This window comes from Drosophila serrata, unplaced genomic scaffold, assembly GCF_035046125.1.
Source record: "Drosophila serrata isolate PLE 108 unplaced genomic scaffold, ASM3504612v1 contig_376, whole genome shotgun sequence".
NCBI lineage: Eukaryota > Metazoa > Arthropoda > Insecta > Diptera > Drosophilidae > Drosophila > Drosophila serrata.
The window spans coordinates 2083249-2091972 of record NW_028257274.1 but is presented as its reverse complement, the minus strand read 5'-3'; the positions used below and the strand labels follow the sequence as shown (position 1 = coordinate 2091972).

The window sequence follows — 8724 nt, the reverse complement described above, 5'->3', positions numbered from 1 at the left end:
TTCTAAATCAAGAATAACTAACATGTTATTATTACTGAATACCCACTTTATATAGTAATATAATTCAAAGCTAACATTATAAATTAAGTAGCTTTCTACGATAACTGTCTTAAAGCCCACTTAATAAATCCTCGTCTTTATAATAGATCAAGTATTAATTATACCTGTTATATAAAAACTAATCTCAATTTATTTATTTAACATTCTATAGATTCTAACCATTAAAACACCAGTAAATAAATCCTCAAAACCTCCTATTTATTGCAATCATAAACGAACTTCAAACCAATTAGGAATCTTGATTCCAATTATTGCTGCAAACAAGTTAGGAAAACAATCGTGTTCTATCAGAGCTCTCTCTTTCGCTCCCTCTCTCTATAAACTGTTGAGTTAACAAATTGTTACTAACAATATTTCAAATATCTATAGCTGAGAAGCACACTCATACTCATACTCATACTCATACTTTTTGGCGGGTAAACAAACATCGGGCGAGCTAACAACTGGAGCCCGAGTTTCAGAGCTTAGGAGCTTGGAGATCAGACCTCCGGCCCCCGGCTGGTTCATCCACCAGATCGGTCGAGACATTAAAGCAGAAATTATAATTTTTTGAAGGCCATCGGAGTCAGCGGCTCGACGCGATGCGGATCGGTTCGGTTCGGAGGGTTTAATGCCAATTGTGTTGACGCCAATTGGCGGTAATGTTAATAATGCTCTATGACGCAGGCAGGGTATCGAAATTATATATATACAGGATGTCATAAAGTTTTTAATTACTATGTTTTTAGATATATTTAAATAAAAGTTAATATTATCAGATAATTTGGATAGGTTCTTATAAGTTAAAGTTGTACAACTGGTCGTATACGTGATATTAGGAGTGACTCTGAGAAATAAGAACTAGAATGTAAATATAGCGAAAAGAAAAGTCCAACATTATATTTGGAGCTTAATACCATAATAAAATATCGTAAATTTTGATTATCAGTACTTTTTTTAATATTGAATAATTAAGAATTTAAATTTAAAGCATAAAGATTTTTAAAACATTTTCCATAAATTTTATTAAATTTATTTGTGTGTGATTACATTGGTTCGATATAATTATTAATAAAAAGTAAAGATATTTTGCACAATGTTAAATATCGCTTTATATATAGAATTTTCAGTCAAATATTAATGCATTATGAATATATTGATATTTTCTGCCTTTCTAGAATGAACTCTTAAGAAGAAGAAAATATTACAGAGATATTTTTGTATTGCAGATGATTTGTTTAGAAATGTAAGAACCTTAAATATTAAATAATTATTCAAAATATAAATTATAAAGGGTATTTGGAATATATCCCTTTCAAAGACCTACATTCTGGTTATACTACGTCGCCATTTGCTGACGTAGCCACCAAATTTTAAACATTTTATTTTTTGGCTGCTTGAATGGCGCGAAACTTGACCGTAATGGTTATCCAAAGTGTCCAAATAACCGGCCTGGAAGTGCGTCACTGGAGGAGCAACAGCATCACTAGCTCCGTTATGGGAAATAGCCAAGGGAGGACTCTCTCCCAGACGTGGTTCCAAAGATTTGTATTTTGGCGCGCAGTTTGAAACTTGAGCCCGGGTCTTGCGTGTCCAGTTTTTGGCCAATTTGGATGCGATTACGAGACGACGTCGCCACGCGCCAACGCAAATGAAACACTTTATGTACCACTTTTATTTGAAACCATTTTTTTTTGTTTTTATATATATTTATGGCCAAGTCTAGACTGGCTTTACTCGAAACTGAGTTTGTGTAATGCTAATGGAATGTGTCGCCGAAGTGGGTGTGGTTCTAATAAGCTAATAGTCTTTATTCGATACACCAATTACCACCGATTTTTATAGTATGCATAAACCTGTCCAGTTGCTCAGATGGAACTTACCTATACCAACGTGTTACTTATCAATCCAGAGCCAACTTCATAACATTGTAAAATACATCTAAGAGATACTTATCTTCTTGTTGTTCTCGCTTTTTTTATAATCCCTGCTTCAACAAACTGATTTTTGTTTGTCATTTCTTGTGGCTCTGAAGACATGACACTAAACTACTGGGCCTTAGAATGTATTTAAATCAGCTTAAATTTATGAAAATATATGGAATGAAATAGGTTTTAACAAACAAAAAGATAATTTTTAAATTATCTCAGTTGGAAACACACTTAATACGTGATATAAAACAAAATATGTTTGTAGATATCTGTGAGATGTTTTTAGATTACCTAAAATGATTTCAAATTTATTCTGAGATCTAAAGTTTAATTTTATTGTGTTTGTACATGTTTTAATAAAAAAACTGATATGTATTTCTGGAAATATTTTTTGGATTTATTTAAATGACTTATTACTTTATATTTCTATTTCTAAATAATTACTCAATTTTGTTCATATCAAAAGAACTTATAAAACTGAACTTATAGTTTTTAATTGCCAAAGATTTTAAATTTGTCATTTATGTTTTTCTTTTTAAATTTTTTAATACACTTTGGAGCATTATTTTTCAGACATCATAAATGTCATCAATATATCACCTGAAATAACCACTGTAAACTGTATATAATTCTATAATTCCCCTAAAAATACATTTTTTATGATAGTGACCCAATTAAAACCGAACAAAGACTCTTATTTTCTACAGATCCCCTGAACAGGTGCATAGCCTGAATTCCCACAATTCTAACTTGTCTGCTCGTTCTCATTAGCATCAGCATCTCATCGGATAGATAGGATAGGATAGGATAGGCTAGAGAGCTGAGAGTTAAGTCCAACCAGATCCATAAACATAAACACAACGTCTAGACTTCATTAGCCATGTAATGTTGCAGAATTTATGTGGCAGGCACTTAAAAAAAAAACAACGATACTCGAAGGCATACATAACATACATATTTCTGTGTTTATATATCGCATCGGGTCTAGACTTTTAGCTAAAAACTAGTATTTTTGGGAGTTGTCGCAAGGGGGGAACTGATATATGTTCTTATGCATTTTAAGCTCATTTTAAATTCATTTTAAGCTCTTATATTTATTATGCACAAAATATGCATTGCTGGCATTATCAGTTAAATGCAATTTCGGGAAATTTTCCATCGCATCACGAGACAATGAACGGAATGTACTAACCAGAGAGTGTGCGAGCAAGGGAGATAGACAGAGGTAGAGAGTGAGCGAGCAAGGCAATTGTGAGATAACAGCTGCTGCCTCTACGTTCTTATCAGCCCCCGCTGTCCCGCCCCCCCATTCCTCTACACCCCTCCTCTCCTTGCGCTATGGAACTGAACCTCAAGTTGACAGCAAAAAAAAATAAACAATTTAAATTCCAAATGTATAAAATAGGTAAACTATGGCTTTTATTTATTGATACGGGAGAGCGAAGACACGGATGCGTTCAAAAAAGCGTACGAAAAATTAAGACTTTTAGCAAGAAAAAGTTTTTATACTCTTTTTGTTATTAAGAAATATTAAAAACATAATAATATTTATTTGAAATAATTAATAACTTGAAAAGGAAGATAAACAGGAGGAAATTCAGCTCATCAAAAATTCCTAAAGAGCCCAACAGCATTTTTAGTTTGCAAAACAAATTTATTTTATGATTAGGGATAGTTTTAATAATATTAAATTAATATATTATTTTAATTTAATCATTTTTAGTTAAATCATTAATAATTAATAAAAGTATAAGGTAATTTTTAAATAAAACCTAATATTTTAAATATATTCTAGCCAAAAATATATTTATAAATATAAAAATAATAAAATTATTACTAAAACAGGTTGAGAATTTTTCTTCTTCTGACTTACAAAACCCTTTAAGAATTTTGTATTATTATTGTAATTAAATATGTACTGTTAATAATTAAATAGATCTACTATTATATATACCTTCTGCAATAGGTTAAAATATATTTTATTAAAGCAAGAGCATTTAACAGGTTCACAATTTTCTACGTTTTAAGGCCGTTTCAATTCTCATTCTTCTTTGGCATTTCTGGTTCCAGTAAATAAAAATAAATAAAATAAAAGTTTTACTATTTTGACCGCAACTGTATGTGTGTGCGTGTGTGTGTGTTTATGAGAGCAAGAGCGCCACAAAACCCAAACAAAAAAAAATAACGTAACGTGAAATAAGTGCGCTCTGTGTGGAACTTGTGTGTGGAATTCAATCCAGAGAGAGGGAGAGAGAGGGTTGTTGTTTTTTTCCGCTCACTCACACACACTCAGAGACGACACGACCGCCTTTTTGCGCCACAGAAAACCGAACGAAGCAACGACGTAAAGCAAAACGAAAGCTTACGCGACGTAAAGCAAACCGAGCGCTTACGAAGGCAACGACGAATCAGTTGTCAGTTCGAATCCAACTAGAAAGTTTCGAGCAAGTCCGTGTCTCTACGCTTGCGGTTGAAAGCCACGAGGTCGTTCAATTTATTCCGTTTCACAGTTTCACAGCCAGCGTTTATACGTTTTGAAACACTTTCGTTGATCGCAGGAAAATCTCCATATAGTTTGTTTCAAATAAAAAGTGAAAAAATTAAATAAATATACATAGAAAAATTAAAACAAATAATAAAATACAAGTGAAAGAAAAATAGAACGTAGAAAAGAAGCAAAGGCCGCGTATCAGCATTAAATAGGCGAAAAGAGCAAGGCACACCGAAATAAAAAAGAAATACATAGCGATGCTTGGATGATCTTCGTTTCAGTCACGTTGTATACACACACTCGCAAATAAACACACGCACATAGCCCTATATAACACACACACTCGAACATACACACACACACACCTCGCATATAGCGAATATACAAATACGAATACGGTTTTTTTTCAATTCGAATTGGAGTAAGCTTCGGAAACGTGTTTATATTAAAATTTTGTGTTCCCCATTTGAACTTTAAACAACTTTTGAACGTCGCAGCTCCACCCCCCGCTTCCTCAACCGTTCGGTCTTTTCATTGAATTCTCATACGAATTCCAATTAAGTGTAGTGTGTGCGTCCAATTGGCATGAATTGATGACGTGATCGGTGTGTGTTGGTTCTCTTTAGCACGCACACTATTGCGACATCGCGCCATAGCCGCTCTCTTTAGTGTTCCGGCCGCGTGTTCGCCGCTCGTTCTCTCATTCTCTCTCTCTATCTATATCTCTCTTTTGTTGTGCTTTTTTATTGTGTTTTATTGTTATTGTTGTTGTTAATTACACCCATTTATAATATATATTATTTTTTATATATACGCAGCTTAAGCAAAACGCCGCAAAAAAAAAGAATTGTTCTGTAATCCCAAAAGTGTTTGTGTGTGTGAGCAAGAAATTATGCACGAAGAAATCTAAAATCTAAAAGAAATAAATACGCAGCAATTTCCGTAATAAAATAAATAACACAAAAAAAAAAACCGCACAAGTTTTGCTCAAAACAACAACACAAATTACCGCATAAAAAACAAACAAACAACAGTGCAAACTAACAAGAATAATAAATTTAAAAAACAGTGCCAATTTCAAAAGTAACTAAAAACGCAGATCAGCAAATCCACAAAGTCAACAGAAACTTTAAATAATCGCAGTCAATAACAAAAGGAGCAGTGATTTAGCGAGCAACTTAACCAGCGATCTCCTCCACTGCGGCAACTTTTGGCGGGTAAATAACTAATTAAATATTAAATAAAATAATAAATAATAATTAGTAACTCGATTCAGGAAATGTTTTACTAGGTATTTCTCAGGTATTTTTCAAACTGTAATCTTTTAAAATTAGTTAGTTTTTAGGGTTTTAAAAAGTAAAACTAAGAAGTGGGTTTATAAAGAGCTTTGTGTCACTTTTGTTTTGTTTCTGTCCCTTTTTAATAACTTATAACTTATAAAAAAGTAATACTTCGCATTAAAAACTCCTTGATTTAATTAAAGTAACAACTCAATGTTTATTTATTTTAAAATAATTGTAATAATTACATCAATAATTGCAATATTCCTTTATTTGTAACTACTTTTGGCGGGAAAAAAAAACTTAATCAATTTGAATTTGTTTAATAAACAGTTTTCCGGATTATCGTTACAGTTTCTAGCTTATATTTAAAGATCTTTTCAAAGACTATCTATTAAAATACCATGTTCTTTTAATGTTCTAAAAATATTAATAATAATTAAGTGACTTACAAATATAAAATCTTTAAATATTTCGAGATTTCTTCGAAGACAATTCCTGAAAAATGCTTCTATATTCTTTTTTCTATCATATTTTCAACAATAAATTTAAATGATTTTTACAAAGATGAAGGAATTATTAAAAAGTTTTATTTAAAGTTAGTTCTTTATATCAAATGATTTCTAAGCTCCAGAAAATACTTTATAAAGTAAAATAATATATAAAAAACTTTGTATTGATACTGTGACTAAATATTGTGTGAAATCTACCCAGAGTAATCCAAAATGAATCTTATATCAAAGAAAACCCCGTATTCAACTGTCTAAAAAAATTCCATAAAATCATTTAAAAATTGTATTTTACCTTAAAAATAACTTCAAATAAAAACAAAGCACCATTAATGTCTCAAAGTGATTTACAATCAATTCACTTTCAAGATCAAAACATAGAAACGGAACTAAAAAACCAAAAAGCTAAAGCTGTATAATGTCAAATCCAAATCCAAATCACGTTTAATGCTCATCCAAAAGCTGATCTCTCTCTCTTTCGGTTCGTTCAGGGCTTTGATTAGTCCGTTTTGGGGTGTTAGTTGTACTAGAAAGAGGGAGAGAGAGAGACCAGGGGGGACCTGGGGGAGATCTTAATTAGAGCACTGCTGATAATGGCACTAAAAATAGAATTGGAACCCAGCGCCACACTGATAGCACCGAGCGGAGGAGCGTGTGTGTCGTGCAGCTCATTTCTTTCTGTTTCTGTTTTTGCTTCTCCTCGATTTCATATTATTATTACTTCTTATTATTAGTATTTTCTTTTTCAAATGTTATATTGGACACTTGAAGGCCGATTTGTATGCTCGCACTATATATTTTTAAATAACTCCAGTATTATTTTTTCAACATCAATATTGACATTGAAATGAGATTAGGTTTAGTTTTTCGTAGCTCCCCAGTTTGGTTGGCAGCCACAAGAGGCCTAAGCAGATAGGGTTTTATCTATCCGCAAATGTGCCAAGGTACAGCAGCAGCAGCTGATGGCCCAGGGAATATGGTAGTGTATATAAATATATATATTTTTGGGTCTTTTATCATATCTTGAGTGTTTGCTGGAACGTGCCGCGAGGTGATAACAGCCCAAGTGTGCGAAAAGTTTGTCGAAAAAAAGCTGTAATTACAGAGAAGAAAGTAAGAGAGGAAATCATAGGAAGAAGGAGAGAGTATATAAGGTGGAATTTTAGGTTAATTAAGGTATGATTTGTTATTAAATATAACAAAGAAGTTAAAGGAAGAAGAAAAGAAAGTGCATAAGGTAGAATTTTAGGTTAATTAGTGTATTATTTGGTATTAAATATAATAAAAAAGGAAAGGGCTTATAAAATGGAATATTAGGTTAATTTGTGTCATGTATTGTATTAAATAGAGCAATGATATTGTCAGTAAAATCTTATAATTATTTGTCAGGAAAAGGTGATTTCTGAGAGAATTTAAAGGGAGTATAAGTATGAGTATGACGTCTATTAAAGTTTATTAAATCATTAATTTCTGTATTATTATGTATCAAGTCTTTACCACATTTTGGTGCCTCTGAGCAAAACTTTATTGATTTTTAATTCAGTTAAAAGCTATATTGATTATTTCGTATTAAAACTTAAATTATGCTGATTACATTTAATATTATAATAAACTCTTTAAATCTGAATACTGAACTTTGAACCCGACAACAGAAATCAATGCTAAACATTATTCAAAACATTATTTTTGAATACTTTTACTTGTTTAAAGTGTCATAAAGTATAACCAGATAGTACAATGTTGTTTTCAATTAATTTATATTCTCCTTTATTTATTTTTATAGACTGTATACGTTTACAAATGCCAATCAAGTGCGTTAAGTGATCGATAGAGGATTGTGTATTTTGCGGATGATGATTAAGTCGGATGATCGCATCAAAGTTTTCCATGCGTCAAAGTTTTCCCAAGCCTCTGTGTCAGCTGTCAGTTGTTTTGTCGTTGGAATGGATGACTACTGAGGGTTACATTCTTGGTTGACTTTTCCTTTGCCCCGTTCTCTTTAAATTATTTTAATGAATTCTCAATATAGACTTATGCTTTTTGCGCTCTTGCATTTGCATTTCTGCTGCATTCCTTAGCTGATTTCGATTTCGATTTACTCAGAATCTGAGCTATATAGCACTATATAGTGCTCTCTCCTCGCTCTCCTCAAGTAGCGCGTGTTCCTCTCGCACAGTGCACGTGCCACCACTTTTAGTGATAGATAACTGCACTTTCAATAAGCTTTTATTTGAATAAGCTTCCGCGATAATTGACTTAATAAATTATTAAATATTATACAGCGTAGAAAAAACCAGAATGCAATTCACTCTCTGACAGAACAGACAGTTGGCATTTTCTCCTCGTGGATTTTCTAATGAAAACTAATGAGTAAATCATGCAAAGTAGCTCTACACTCAGCTTAGAAAAGTGGAAACAAAATGTTTATTAACACCCACTATTAATGTCATAAGTGTAATTAATATGAATGAAGG

The 8724-nt window shown here is 32.1% G+C and overlaps 1 protein-coding gene across 1 annotated transcript in view; it reads left to right on the top strand.

Annotated features, from left to right (window-relative positions):
* Window positions 1-4315: 4315 nt before the first annotated feature.
* The window catches only part of foxo (forkhead box, sub-group O), a 39402-nt gene continuing 34993 nt past the window's right edge, over window positions 4316-8724 (top strand). The window contains 2 exon segments of the mRNA XM_086839700.1: window positions 4316-4454; window positions 5280-5678. The gene's annotated coding sequence lies outside the window, so the exon portion shown is untranslated.